This window comes from Pleurodeles waltl, chromosome 5 (genome assembly GCF_031143425.1).
Source record: "Pleurodeles waltl isolate 20211129_DDA chromosome 5, aPleWal1.hap1.20221129, whole genome shotgun sequence".
Taxonomy (NCBI): domain Eukaryota; kingdom Metazoa; phylum Chordata; class Amphibia; order Caudata; family Salamandridae; genus Pleurodeles; species Pleurodeles waltl.
Genome location: NC_090444.1, coordinates 1,622,207,216 through 1,622,222,986, shown reverse-complemented (window position 1 = coordinate 1,622,222,986; position 15,771 = coordinate 1,622,207,216).

The following is a 15,771-nucleotide window of genomic DNA, read 5'->3' as shown; positions in this document are numbered from 1 at the left end:
TACAATTACTGACAAATCACCCAAAAGAACTTACATTCTTCAAAGAACACAAGCAGCAGACTGGATCAATGACTACAACCCTTCAATACTACATATGTGAGATGCTAACATGCATATCCAGTTTTCTGCAGATAGCTATGTAGTGAGTGCATTATATGTTACTTCCTACATTAAAGGCAGAAAAAAATGGATATGAAAGAATTATGGTAAAAATATCTGCAAACCTCTTTAAGTAAAAGTTATACCAAATTAGCCTTCAAATGCTATCTCACTGAGAAGTCAGGAGCTATGAAGCATGTGACCATTTGAGTTATTCAAGCTTATATGGTAAATCTCTGGCAATATTGTGGTTTAGCTTAGGGATGTCATTCTCATGCAGAGGAGATCTCAAAATCCTACCTGAAATTGAATATCTTGCATATGTTGATCCGTGTAACAAACACATTTTGAAAACAGGTATGGTGGGCAGATCTCACCTGCACAGAAGACCTATCACTCTATAAGGTTGGTCAGTTCTACACTTATCGCAAAAATGTTTCAGAAGATATAAACGCTGGACAATTTTGATTTGAGGGTACCAATGGGTGTTTAATATGCAATTCCAAACCGACTCTCATTAATCATCGAAAACTGAGTTGTGACACTGGAAAAACAAATCTACAATTTAGCACTTTTACAGTTATTCAAAAAATGGTGGAACGAAGAAGAGTTTAATGGACTGTTTGATCATATAAAATACAAGAATGAGAATGCAGTACCTCAATTTCAGTTATACTTAGAAATGTTGGAATAAGAAATAGCTGAGGAGAATAACATTAATGCTAAAATACAAAGGAATATTACAACAACTGCTAAAATATCCACTTCTAAACTGCAGAGCCACTTGGACAACCAATGATTGATAATGAAGCCATAATTGCAAAGGATGAGATTGAACATGCAATGTAGTCAAAAAGAGATGGTGATTTTGGATCACTTAGTATCACAGTTAATCTATGAACAATTATAAATATACAACAACACTAAGAACTTGGTTGATCATGAACTTCAGGATGCAAATGGGACATGTCAATGTAATTCTTTTGACCCTACATTACAATAAGTAAGTGGACAAGCAAGAACTGGAAAAACCTAATTACTGAATATGTGCATGAAGCTGCAAATTTTAATTTATTGTGTGTAATTACTACTTGTACTGGATTAGCAGCACATAACATAAAAGGATTACATTATATCATCTACTGTTACTGCATTTGGAGAGTGACAACAAATTGAAATGCTTGAAATTAAATGCTCATACATTTAAAGTACTTGGGAAAGTATTGGAAAATATAAAAAAAATCAATCATGGATGAAGTCACCATAGTTTCAAACTTAATGTTGCCTTTTGTTCATTTGCAGATGCAAGAAGTACTGAGAACCTCGTATTAAATCCTGTTTGGAGAGAAACCGGCTATTGTGTTTAGAGATTTATTACAATTTACACCTCTAAGAGGTTGAAAATCATTGGGAAGTATAGGGAATGTCAAAATTTGGCTGAATTTACATGCAGATAACTAACACAGAATATGAGGTCAGCTCATGAAGAACAATATGCTAAAATAAGACATTTAGGATATTTGCATTGACATGCTTGCAAAAGATGCTAAAGTTATCTTGAAGCAACATGGCATATGTACTTTGTTTCCACACCTTCAGTCACTTGCTAAAGTAATGCCTTAGCTTTTTTCATAATGACAACCCATGGTTTGTTTAATGCCAACTCTTCAAGAATATGTTGAAATCAATAATGATTTGCTTCAAATGAAAAAACAAGATATTGTACATATCTTTTGTAAGGAAAGATTTAAATCTGTATAAAACTGTTGCATAATTGTAAATGGAACCATAGGTTTTGCAGTAGACTCTTTAATGTCTGCAACAAATGAGAAAATATAATTTATTGTGGTCAAATTTGATCATACAGCGCCAATAAAAACATCACGCTGCACAGCAAGATTCTTACTTATTATATTTATAAGATTTATATATAAAAAGAGAAAAGCTTCCAGTTTATTTGGCTTACATGGTTTCAATACACATATCACAAGGATTACGCTTAGACTATGCAATCATTAACATTGGATTTATAGTATATGAGGAGGGAATGAAATATGTTCTTTGTTTCATGTTAAAAGACTAACAGTTCTATATATTTTGATTTGGATTACACAAGAATGAATGTATACAGAGTGTGTCAGTGAAAGACATACGCTCCCCATATGGATGAATATCCCATTATGAGTAAACCTAATATGTCTTTCAAAAGAAAACTATATGTGACTACTATAGTAATAAAGATTTGAACAACCTGAAAAGAAAATGTTTAATGATCAAACTGGCTTTAATACCTATGTTAATATACTTTTATATATATATATATATGTATATATATATATATATATATATATATATATATATATATACAAAATCTCGACTTGTGACACTTTGTTTAACAATAGTAGCAAAATATATGATTTTGCTGGTTCAAAGATAAACTATCAATAGCACAAAACTGAGTACTTCTATAAGTCACTTTACTGCTTGCCAAATTTCTATTTCAGGCTGGACTTTTATTTGTACTCCTGTCATTTTCATCATGAGAGGCTCTAGTGTCAGGACACTATACCATTAAAAACAACACAGGCCGATCAGAATGTGCTGATAATATTAAGCGTACTTTTAAGCACATGCTGCCATAAAGTTTAAAAGACCGTTACTTGTTGATTTTTCATCCTAAATTCCAAAGTATAATGTTACCACTTTAGCAAAACTGCATGTTAGAGTAGAAGTTATATAATTCAGTAGATATGTCATTATGGTTGATGATATCTGAATAAGTCTACTGTAAGCTTTCATCTATATTTTTTCTTTCCTATATATAATATGAATTTGATAGTTATGGAAACAGTTGGGCATGCACAGCATCTATGGGCTTTTCACAATCCAATATTTTTGTTTTTTTACCAGTGTTTCATGCAGACTCCAACAATGCAATCATCTTTACCTGTTAGGATGCTAGGTGATGCCATACTTGTGCAACAATAGTGTCTGAGTAACACAAACAGAACTGAAGTAAATGTGGATATACCTATACTTGTGTTTATAAAATGCCTTCTTATATATGGATACTACTATGTTAAAAACATTAGTTTTTTTCTATTATATTTTGCTGTATGTTGGGACCTATGTTGAACCAAAGGACACCACTTTTACATTAATCACTGTACTCTAACATACATTAATTACTGTATAATAGTTCTGCACACTATTTGAAAAATGAAACTATTAAGTAAAGGTCAAATCTCGGTATAACAGTATAGTTAAAGTTACGCCCCAACGTCAAACTAAAACACATATATACAACTTACCTTGCACTTACCTTCGTTTGCTATATACTCTGTGATTATAGATTGAAGTTACTTGTGAAAATATGGTTAGTATTGGCACAAGCACATTATAATTAGAAATATTTTGGCTGTTCTGAAAATAACTATCTTTTATTTCTTCTTTTTGTAAAACACGTTGAATTGTTTTTTCTTAGCAGGACAACAGGACCAACAAAATAAAATAAGATGGACAAGATGGGGGTTGGAGTGGGAGGGAGGGTGAAAAAAACAAGGGATGTTGGGGAGAGCACTGGTGAACAACAACAAGCTGCTAAACAATGTTGGTGGCCCTCTCCCTGGCTGTTGTGACCCTGTGGCACAGGGGCAGTAATGGCTGTGCTTCCATACAGCTCCATTATGTTCATTTCTTGTCTCAACATGTGCACAGGCACTGCAGTACCAACGGGAGGTGCAGATACACCAAATGATGTGCTCGCTAGTGGTGTAACTGCACTGGAGGCTGCAGAAGTGGAAAGCCCTCTAGAGTCCAAATGTCTTGCCGCTGATAACCTTCCTTCCGCCAACTCTATGAACTCCTCGTGCTACCTCCTTTTAGCACATGCCCATCTTGTGGAGTGCATGGACATCAGCTGCTTTTTCATGACAGTTGTCCCAATGAAATATGCTGCCATGTGCTCTTGGAAATCACTTTCTATCACAGGTCACATGCTACCAGGGAAGCATTAACTTTCTTCTCCCATGGTGGCAATATGAAAAACAGGCCAGACCACTGACTCGCGGATCCTCCTTCTCCTGTTCTTCTCTTACTTTTGTTGTGCCAGCACTTCCTCCCATTCCTTTCTCTCCTCCTGTTCTTAATAGTGGGCAGGATCATGTTGCTGTACAATGTTGAACAGAAAATCCAGTAGGGCTTCACAAAAAAGTGCTCACTAAAAATGCTGAGTACAAGGTAAGAACATCCTATTTCCTGCGATTGTTTCTGTTTCTAGCCAATCACATTCTTTTTTACAATTGAAAAGTACTGCAGTACTATCACAATATTTTCTGGGTATTACAGCAGAACCAACTAAATGCCCCCCAAAAAATAGTGGCTTCTATTTTGCACAAACACACAATTTAGAACCATTAAACAGCAAATTGTACAAATAAATAACATAGGATTATAAATTACAGGCACCTTCTAAAGTGAAACTAAATGTATATGTGATGTACATGGAAATCCTAAAAAGACATACTTATAGCACAATAAAAACAACCATACAACCTATTTTTCTGTACAAATATGAATTCACTACCCTGTCAATGTAGCACTATGGCATTATGTTACAGAAGAAACAATACACCTGGTGGAAACTGTACAAATGTATGATTATTTAATAATGAATTTAGTAAAAAAAAAAAACACATACTTTTACATACATAAATATACACATGCATATATGTGGATATATTACAGTGCTGAGCCACTATGTGTTGCTTTCTGAATTCTTCCTAAACCATTATGTTCTTTTATATTTTACATATAAAAAGAAATGTAATAATATGAATCAAAGATTTCAGCTTAGTTATAGTTGGGAAAATGAACATTTAAATTTACAATAAATAGCAAAAATATAAACTACAAAAACAATTGAACTTTCTCAGTTGTAGATTTATTACACATTTACAATTGATAACATTCACTACCATTTTTATAAGTACTGCAAAACAACACTCACCATCTTTTGTTCAGCAATCAAACAATTCTAACTACAACTCATCAAAGTGCTAACAACTGTGTTTTTTGTTAAAATTGTATGTCAAAAATTATAATTATTTTTCAATATATATTATGTTTTCAGATGGTATGACTGATGTAAGAGCAGAGGGTGTAATTAGTGTGTACTACAGTACCAAGTTATAGTTGCGTGGTTACTGAGAAAAAGACAGTGAGTGTTGTTCTGCAATACTTACACAATAGTGGTAGTGAGTGTTATAAATGGTAAATGCAAAAAAATCCCCTAGCATCAACAACCCTGGCTGGAATAAAAAAAAGTCAGTGGAAAGTGAATTGGCATATAACAAACCTCCTTCTGCATGAGATCAAAAGGAAACCCAAGCATAAGAATATGGACAATAAAACAGTTCTTTCCCGTTTCTCTCTCAATGAAAATGAAGTAGCATTGGTCCCCCATCTAAGATCATCTGCATCCCTCCTCCATTTTTGTAAAAAGCTAAAAACCACCTTTTTCAATAATACCTCCTCATTCCTGAGCAAATCACTATCCTCTTTTTCCAGCACACTCCCGTACACCTATTCTACCATTTTGCACTACTCAAAAAATATTGAGTGCCCTTTTGCCTTTATTGATGTTGTATCAGTAAATTGATGTATCATGTTTTATCACTCAATTGTATCTACATTTACTGTAACAAAAAGACATAGGGCCTCATTACGACTTTGGCAGTCTTTTTGCAAAACCACCGTAGCTGCCAAAAGACCTCCATGTTGGCGGTCATCCGACCGCCGCATTAAGAGTCACACAGTGAAGACTGCCAAAAAACAGCACCAATCTGACACCGCCAGGACACTGGAGGGCAGGCGGTTCCACTACCAGCCACCCACCAGATTACGACCCACAAATCACAACAGTGGTTCTTCCATGGTGGAAAACCATTGGCGGTCCAAACTGCTGCGCTCAAGAACTCACCCCAGACAGAACACAAAACCACATTGGACAGTTCGAATACCCCACACCTGACACACATACACACACTAGAGACACCCACTCATAGCACTATATAACACACCCCCCACACAACCCACAATCCTTTGCAACAAAAACCACATACACAGAGAGCGAGGACCCACAAACTCATTACTTAGTACATATACACCATAGGCATGTATACACTTCACACTCAGCACACACCACACAACTGCACAATCAACACTATACACACATCATAACTGCACAGAAACACCACACCCAACCAGCACACACAACCAAACACTTCCACCCCACCAAGCACCCTCCACTGCACCCTGACACACACAATACCCACCCCACCCACAACACAACCATGATGTCCCGTCAAAGCACCCACACTTCACTGACAATGAGTTGAAGGTCATGGTTGATGAAATCATTAGGGTAGAGCCACAACTGTTTGGAGCACAGGTGCAGCAAACATCCATTGCTAGGAAAATGGAGTTATGGCAGATAATAGTTGACAAGGTTACTCAGTAGACAACCATCACACAGCAGCAAGAGGTGGAATACCTACAGGGGAAGAAGTGTTCCATAACATCCAGACACTTAGGGTCAGATGTATCAAAGACCCATTTTGCATTTCTTAAATAGCAAATTTAAGAAATCGTTATTTGAGAAATGCAAAATGGGATGTATTAAAATAGTGAATCCCTAACAGAGATTTTTTTAAATTGGCAATCTCTACTAGGGAATTGCTATTAAGAAATGGGACTCGATTTATCCCTATGGACCTGAAGGCATATAGGTGTGAATGGTTTTGCATTTCCTCAATGCAAATTCCTGTTATGGATTCACAACTTATGTAATGCAAATCAAAGGGTGCTGGGAGCCTAAGGCCTCTTTTGACGCACCAACCCCCAAAGAAATTGTGGACATGCCTTTTTATAAATTGCACATGATTACCACCAAATTTGAATTTGTGGTAATTTCATTTCCTGAATGCACAGTTTGCATATAGGAAATGCATGATGCATGTGCATAGGTAAAAGACAAATAATTATTTCCTATTTGGGATGACCTATTTAGGGAATCACTATTTTAGCAATTCCTTAAATTGCACTGTGAAGGCCTTTCATAAATCCTGAAAAACTATTTTGCATTCACAGATGGTGGAATTTTGTGATTCTCACTGCTTGCGAATGCAAAATTGGTGGATACATCTGGCCCCAAATTGCCGTGCTGAAGACTGGCGGTGGGGGGCCACCTCCTCCCCCAGAGTTCACATCATTGGAGAAGAAGGTCTTGAACATGCTGCATCCAGAGGGCCTGACTGGAATACCCGGAGGACTGGACTCTGGTAAGTAACTAACTCTCCCTTGGCACTAAATAGTATGGTCCAGCATGCCTCCTCACCACCGAATCACTCCCTAATACACCCTATCTTCCACTACACCTCCCACCTAATCACCTAATGCCCCTCTCCTGCATGCCACACCACCACCCAGCCCCAATGCCCACAAAGTCCCTGCCAAGTGCACTGATAGCACTGCCAATCACAATCACTACAACTCCCACAATGCACCTGCCCAGCTCCATCAAAACCTGCAATGTGCACCTCACATCACTCCTCTTGCATGCATGACTATGGCACAAGCTACACTAACTGGATGCTTCGACTGAGGACCACTACATGGCAATGACATCAATGCAATGCTACAACACAATGCCAAACAACGCCAAACACAAACACAGCACTGTCATTAAACCTAAGGGCCACTAATCCAGATCAGCAACCCAGAAATAGATTGAACATGGGCTTGTAGGTAAGAAGAGATTCACCGTGCACAACATCCACAGACAGGACAAAAAATCTTGCTTACACATACATACCACCCTCCCACTTGGACACCATGCTGCAATGTACAGCCATGCCCACTCACAACTAGCAAGCCTGAATTGCCACCTGCTAACAGGGCACACCTGTCATGTGAACCATCACACAGGAACAGAACCCACCCACCGATCTAAAGCTGCCAAGCCTGACCGACAACAACCCCTAAGGAGCAATGTACATATGTCACAATCCAACATCCACAAACTGTGTTAGCCACCATTCACACCTCCCCCATTTAACCCTCGCTCACTCCACCCACAGGTACCCCGCCAGTGCTACTATGGAGAGGATACCAGAGACTGCCAGCCCTCGTCACTATGAAGGTCTCAATGAGGACAACGCCACTGGATGTCTGGACAGTGATGACCTACTGGCCCATCTGGGACCCTTGGTCAGTCTACCACTCCGTACCTCACCCTGCCCACATCAAACCACACACCCTGTGGCACCAACATCACAGGCAACCCTTTGTCCCCAAACCTGTGTTGCAAGGACTGTTCAATCAATAGTGTGCCCTACGGTACAGGGACCTGAGTTGACCACTTACACCCAAGACAATGAGGGTCCTGCTGACACTAGGAGTGCTCACACCTTGCCAGGGCCGCAGGCATATGATGGCAGGGGGTATGGGAGGTAACCTGTGGGCCAGAGGACAGTAACCTGAGCAGGAAGGCATCTCCCAAATCCTTGGAGCATACCATCAATCTAAGGATAGGATGGGCCAGATCATCAACATGTTGGGGAAAAACCAAAGGATGCAGAGGGAATACCACCAAGAGGTCATGCAGCAGTGGCAGACCCACATTGCCACCATGGCCCCCATTGCAGAGATGCTCAAGCACATTAACACCACCCTGCATGCTTCTTCCACCCACCAGCAGGCCCCTTCCACTAGCCACATCACACCTGAGCCCTCAAAATCTGCTGCAGCTAGGAATGGAGGCCCTGCCAGGGCAACCACAACCCACAAGCACCCCTCCCTCTTTAGCTGAAAAACCCTTTCACAAATGTGGATGCCCATCCAGACATCTGACTGTAGAAGATGCCAAGAAAAAGCCCACTGCCAGGAAGTGACCATCTCCTGATTGTATATCTCTTGTTTGCCACTGAGACACCCTGTTGACTGTTCAATGATATTTCTAATTTTTCCCATGGCCCCTGTACAATGTACCTGTGCTACGTACAGCTGTGCCACCTACTCTGATGATCCCAAGCACCATGACCCCACTCATCCTCTGTGTGACAATTAATGTACAATAAGCACAACAAATGCATATGTGTCTTTATTTGTACATATTCAAAAGTTTGGTCAGCAATATGTTTTGTGGGTATGGCCCCCAAACCAACAGTCCTTCAAGTGTGCGCTAGGTGTGTGTGTACTTACAGTTGTTGTCTTTGTTGCCGGTTCCAGAGTCATTGTACAAGCAGGAGCAGTAGGAGGACTTCGAGTTCAGGTTCCATGGCGGTTCCGGACTAGTATGGCTTCCTGAAGGTGAGTGTCTCCTTTTATTTTGTTGGTTTCCGCCAGGATTTTATTGGTGGTGCAACCGGTGCAGAAAACTTGGCAGTGTGCAGCCTCGTAATATGTCTGGTGGGAACATGGTTCCTGCCAGTCTGAAGGTGCCTACTGCCATCCACCGTGGCCTGACCGCACTGGCGGTACTGGCTGTAGTTTGGCTGAGTTTTGTTGGGAACACCGCCATTGTCATAATTTGGTGTTCTTTACCGTCGGGCCATCAGTGGTATGACTGTTGCCACCAACATGGCGGTCCTGAGACCACCAAACTCATAATGGCCCCCTTAATGTTCATAAGTGCAAGATATGCCTGCTGCATAGCTCCCTCCTGCTTTGATCTCCATATTCATCTCCCAAAGCTTTATGCCTTGTACCTAATTACTTTTTTATGAAATTCCACTGACCTTAAGGCAGGTTCTCATTTATTGAATACCTAAAATAAACAAGTATTTGCAATGCAATGGTCTTGTGTTTGCTTGTGTTTGCTTGAGTTAGAGCAGTTAATGTTGTAAATTCCTAACTGGACTTTTCTTGCCACTTAAGTTGAAAACGAAAAGTAAAATAGCAAGCACTACTGATTTAGGCAGGAGACTCGTGATTTTTAATCTAAAACCTTCATTGTGTTATTTCAGTTTTCTCCCTCTTGATCATCTTCCTGCACTACAATGCAAGTTTAATCGGGAAAACCGTCCAATGAACAACGTTTGTGTCCTCTACAAACAGAAGTGTACAACATACAAGGACACACATACACATTTAAGCATACAAAAACTGTTACAAGTTCACTGCTCACCAGTCCAATACAACTAACCATACAGACAACACAAATGCATAGACACGCAAGCAATACACAGAAGCAAAGGCCCTCAACTCACATTCAGGCAAACCAGTGTAGCTTACAAAATCATTTTGCTTGCTGGGACATTAAAGCCGATGTTTATGCCTGCATTGTGGGACTTTTATTTTAGATTTTTACAAACTGCTATTGGCTAAAAAACTAAGGGGGTCATTCCGACCCTGGCGGTCCATGACCGCCAGGGCCGGGGACAGCGGAAGCACCGCCAACAGGCTGGCGGTGCTTCCTGGGCCATTCTGACCGCGACGGTAAAGCCGCGGTCAGAAAAGGGGAACCAGCGGTTTCACGCCGGTTTTCCCCTGGCCCAGGGAATCCTCCATGGCGGCGCTGCTTGCAGCGCCGCCATGAGGATTCCGACCCCCTTCCCGCCATCCCGTTCCTGGCGGTTTTTACCGCCAGGAACAGGATGGCGGGAACGGGTGTCATGGGGCCCCTGGGGGCCCCTGCACTGCCCATGCCACTGGCATGGGCAGTGCAGGGGCCCCCTAACAGGGCCCCATAATGATTTTCAGTGTCTGTTTTGCAGACACTGAAAATCGCGACGGGTGCCACTGCACCCGTCGCACCCCAGCAACTCCGCCGGCTCCATTCGGAGCCGGCTTCATCGTTGCTGGGTCTTTCCCGCTGGGCCGGCGGGCAGCCTTTTGGCGGTCGCCCGCCGGCCCAGCGGGAAAGCCAGAATGACCGCCGCGGTCTTTTGACCGTGGTGCGGTCATTCGGCGCCGCCCGCCGCGGTTGGAATGACCGCCTAAACTGGCTAAGGGTGATATGATTTTGTCCATTTGCCAGCTATGCTTATGAATACATGTTTAAATAAATGGATCAGTGGAAGATTAAAACATTTATAAATATGGATTTTAAGATGTCTATTTAACTTGTTTTATGTAGCTGCTTTTAAGTGATTTAATATGTTTTTAATGTTGAAAAACCGTTACTGATTAAGGCCCTCATTACAACCCTGGCGGTCGGTGATAAAGCAGCGGTAATACCGCCAACAGGCCGGCGGGAAGAAAAATGGAATTTTGACCACAGTGGAAACCGCCAACACAGACAGCCACTTTAACACACTGACCGCCACGGCGGTAGCAAGAAGCACAGCGGCGGTAACTGCCAACAGCCAGGTGGAAGACAATGTACCACCCACAGTATTACAACAAGCCAATCCACCAGCTTTTCCGGGGCGGTACCAATGCCATCAAAAGCACAGCGGAAACAGTACACAAAAAGGAAACAACTCACCTCTCGACAGTCAAGGAAGAACCACAACGGTATGGAGCCCGAACTGCAGATCTTCCCTATGCTGGTATACCTCCTCCTATACCAGGAACACGAACGCTGGCGAAGACGACCATGGTGAGTATCACACCTAGCACACAAGGGAGGGGGCAGGAAAAAGAGAGTGAAACACAAACACATGAAACATGCAACACCCCCACCCCCAACAACATACACTCAAACAGATGCAACAACATTACATATCCACCCCATACCCCTCAGGATAACACAAGGACTAAAGGAAGTGAGTAAAGCCAGTGTAATAATAAAATCTTTGAGAAATATGTCCTTAAAGCAAAAAACTGTATCTACAGTATATACAAATGGAGGGACAATGCCCAGTCCAAAATGTCCGTGGCTCACAGGGCCATAACACAGAGGCAAAGGACACACTTGACTCCTGCCTCAATACGGAGAGAACACTGCTGCGGCATCAGGCCGAAGATACACAGGCACCTCAGGGGGAAAGAGAAGGGGGGGCACCTCAGCATGAAGATGGTAAAACGCCACTGCTCCTGGAGGGGGCTACATTTCTTCTGCGATGTCTTGGGGAGTGCAAAGCCACAGTCTCTCTAGTGGGTGGTTTGCCTACTGCTTGGTTCTGGGGAGTGCAAGGCCAAAGTCTCTCTAGTGGGTGGTTTACCCACTGCTTTGTCCTGGGAGTGCAAAGCCACAGTCTCTCTAGTGGGTGGGTCCTGGGGAGTGCAAGGCCACAGTCTCTCTAGTAGGTGGTTTGCCCCCTGCTTGGTCCTGGGGAGTGCAAAGTCACAGTCTCTCTAGTGGGTAGCTTGCCCACTGCTGGGTCCTGGGGAGTGCAAAGGTACAGTCTCTCTAGTGGGTAGTTTGCCCTCGTCTTGGTCCTGGGGAGTGCAAGACCATAGTTTCTCTAGTGGGTGGCTTGCACTCTTCTTGGCCCTGGGGAGTGCAAGGCCACAGTCTCTCTAGTGGGTGGCTTGCCCACTGCTTGGTCCTGGGGAGTGCAAAGCCACAGTCTCTCAAGTGGGTAATTTGCCCACTTCTTGGTCCTGGGGAGTGCAAAGCCACAGTCTCTCAAGTGGGTGGTTTACCCACTGCTTGGTCCGGGGGAGTGCAAAGCCACAGTCTCTCAAGTGGATGGCTTCTCCACTGGTTCTGGAGGGGGCCTTGTGCCCAGTGTGCTTCATCCTGGCAAGGAGGGGTGAGTGGATGACTTCTTCCACTGGTTCTGGAAAGGGCTTTGTGCCCAGTGTGCTTCATCCTTGCAAGGAGGGAGTGAGTGGATGCCTTCTACCACTGGTTCTGGAGGGGGCTTTGTGCCCAGTGTGCTTCATCCTGGCAAGGAGGGGATGAGTGGATGCCTTCTCCACTGGCTCTGGAGGGGGCTTTGTGCCCAGTGTGCTTCATCCTGGCAAGGAGAGGGTGAGTGGATGCCTTCTTCCACTGGTTCTGGAGGGACTTTGTGCCCAGTGTGCTTCATCTTGGCAAGGAGGGGGTGAGTGGATGGCTTCTCCACTGGCTCTGGAGGGGGCCTTGTGCCAAGGAGGGGGTGAGTGGATGCCTTCTTCCACTGGTTCAAGAGGGGCTTTGTGCCCAGCAATGCAGATCCAGGATGGTGCAAGGTCAGTCTCTCACCTGGGTGTCACACCTATAGTTGTCACAGGGACCAGGACACACTACAGCCCATGTAGGCATGACTACACACTGCCCGCCGGCAGTGATGGCTGCCCATTGGTAGCAGTTGCGGGGCTGGCGGCGGTGCTGCCAGTGGTGGGGGGAGGCTCCAGCCCTTCCCCTGCAGCCTCAGACGGCTGAAGTGCCATGGCTGGTGTTTTTGCCCAGATGCTGCTCTAGCACCAGGCACCAGATCCATCCTGCCTGTGCAGTCTGTACCTTTTTCCTTGCCCTTGGCAGCTGGCGTTCCCTTCCTGCCCTTGGTAGCTGGTGGTCCCTTTTTGCCCTTGCTAGCTGGTGGTGCTCCTTGCCCTTGCTACCTGGTGGTGCCTCCTTGCCCTTGCTAGCTGGTGGTGCCTCCTTGCCCTTGCTAGCTGGTGGTGCCTCCTTGCACTTGCTAGGTGGAGGACGCTTCTAGCCCTTGGCAGCTGGTGCAGGCACACCGGCAGTGCTGATGGGTGTTTCCTTGGAGCCTCTCACACCTGCAGTAGGTGCAGAAACTACAGTGGCCGTGGACTGGGTGGCTGAGGTGCTGGCCTGGGTTTTGCCCACCCCGGCCCGAAGTGAAGGATGGGGTGTGGGAGGGGCAGGGAATAGGTCAAGGGTGGAGAGGAAAATCCTTTTAGGGACACTGGGGATGGAAGAGGGTGAAGGTTTGGGAGTAGAGGAAGAGGGAGTGGTTGTAGGAGGTGTCTGTCTGCTGTTTTTGGGTGCAGGTGCATGGGCTGGATGCTGTTATGAGGTGGATGGCTGTTGGGTGTCTGAGTGCTTGCGTTTGTGTACTTTAGGAGGAGGGGCACAGACACAGTGGGAGAGGACACAGGGGATGTGTGCATGGATGTGGGGGTGGTGACTGCCAGTGAGGGGCGTGTAGTGATAGGCGTGATGGTGATGGAGGTAGTGGATGAGGATGTAGTGCATGCACGTGTGACTGGAGACGCTACTGGGAGGGACGTGGACAACGAGGAGGAGAGGGACACAGTGGAAGAAGTGGATGTTGGTGTGTCTGCATCTGGATGGTGCTTGTGTGAGCGCCTGTGGGATGAAGTGTGGTGCTTGTGTTTGTCTTAACTACTTCTGTGTGTTGATTTGGGTGCATGCTGGTCTGAAGGTGTGCTTGGGATATGCTGGGGTTGAGAGGATTGGGACTTGGTAGAGAAAGTCGGGGGGGAGGCTAGAGACAGGGACAATGGCTGCCATCAGGGAGTAGACCAGAGCCTGGAATGATCTCTGTTGGGCCGCCATGCCAGAGTGAATGCCCTCCAAGAATGCATTAGTTTGTTGCAAATGCCCTGCCAGCCCCTGGATGGCATTCAGTATGGTTGACTGCCAAACAGAGTTAGATCGCAGGAGGTCAATAGCCTTCTCACTGAGGGCAGCAGGAATGACTGGTGCAGGGCCTGAGGTGCCTAGGGCGAAGGAGATGCCCACCCTCCTGGGTGAGCGGGCATGGGAAACACGCTGAGGGGCTGCTGGGAGGGAGGTGCTGGTACGGGGGTGGTGGCTGTCCCTGTAGTTGGGGTGGGCACAGAGGTGATCACCACCACCAGGGAGCTTCCATTGGAGGAGGTGTCGTCCGAACTATCGCGTCCAGTCTCCGCGGTGGTGCTCCCCTCGCCCTCCGTCCCACTGGTGCCCTCACCGTCAGTGGATTCACCCTCATGGACCATGTGGGATGCAGCTCCCTCTGTCACCAGTGCCTCTGTTCCTCAGTCAGATGATGCTAATCCACACAAGGACAGGGTGACAAAACAAAAAGGGGGGAGAGACGGAGAATACACTTGGCCAATGCCAGCAACAACACCATCATTGGAATACACAACACACAGGGAACAGCCCTATGCACTAGGCCATGCACTACCAGTTACAATGCTAGTCACCAGGCTATGGGGTACAATGCCTAACGTCAATAGCAGCACAGATGAAACCCACATGACCCTGCCCAGTAGTAGATGCCCCCTAGCATTTGGGGGGTTGGAGAGCATCTGAGCCGGCCCATCATGGAACCTACCCTGCCATGTTTGTCCTGGCCTAGGGGCACCCACAGACCCACATCCCCCACCCAGAAAAACACCTCAATATCCGCACTTACATGATTCTGAAACTGTACTCACCCCCTTGTGGCTGCTGTGATGCCTTCAAGGACCCATTCAACTCCGGATAGGGCACCCCCAGGATGCGGAACATCAGGAGGGTCAGGGTACGAAGGGCAACCTTCCTCGTTGGGAGCCATACCCAGCTGGGCCTCCACCGTCTTCCTTGCCGAGCTGCGCAGGTCCTCCCATTTGCAACAGTGGGTGCTCTACCTGTCAAAGACCCCCAGGGTCCGCAGCTCCTTGGCGATGACACGCTAAATATCCTTTTTCTGATGGGCGCTGACCTGCAGAAAAAGATACATAAGAAAAGGTATTAGTTATACCGTCTGGCCTGTTACACTCATGGCCCACCATATCCCTCCCATGCCCTTACGCACAGACATTGCCCAACATACATGCAGC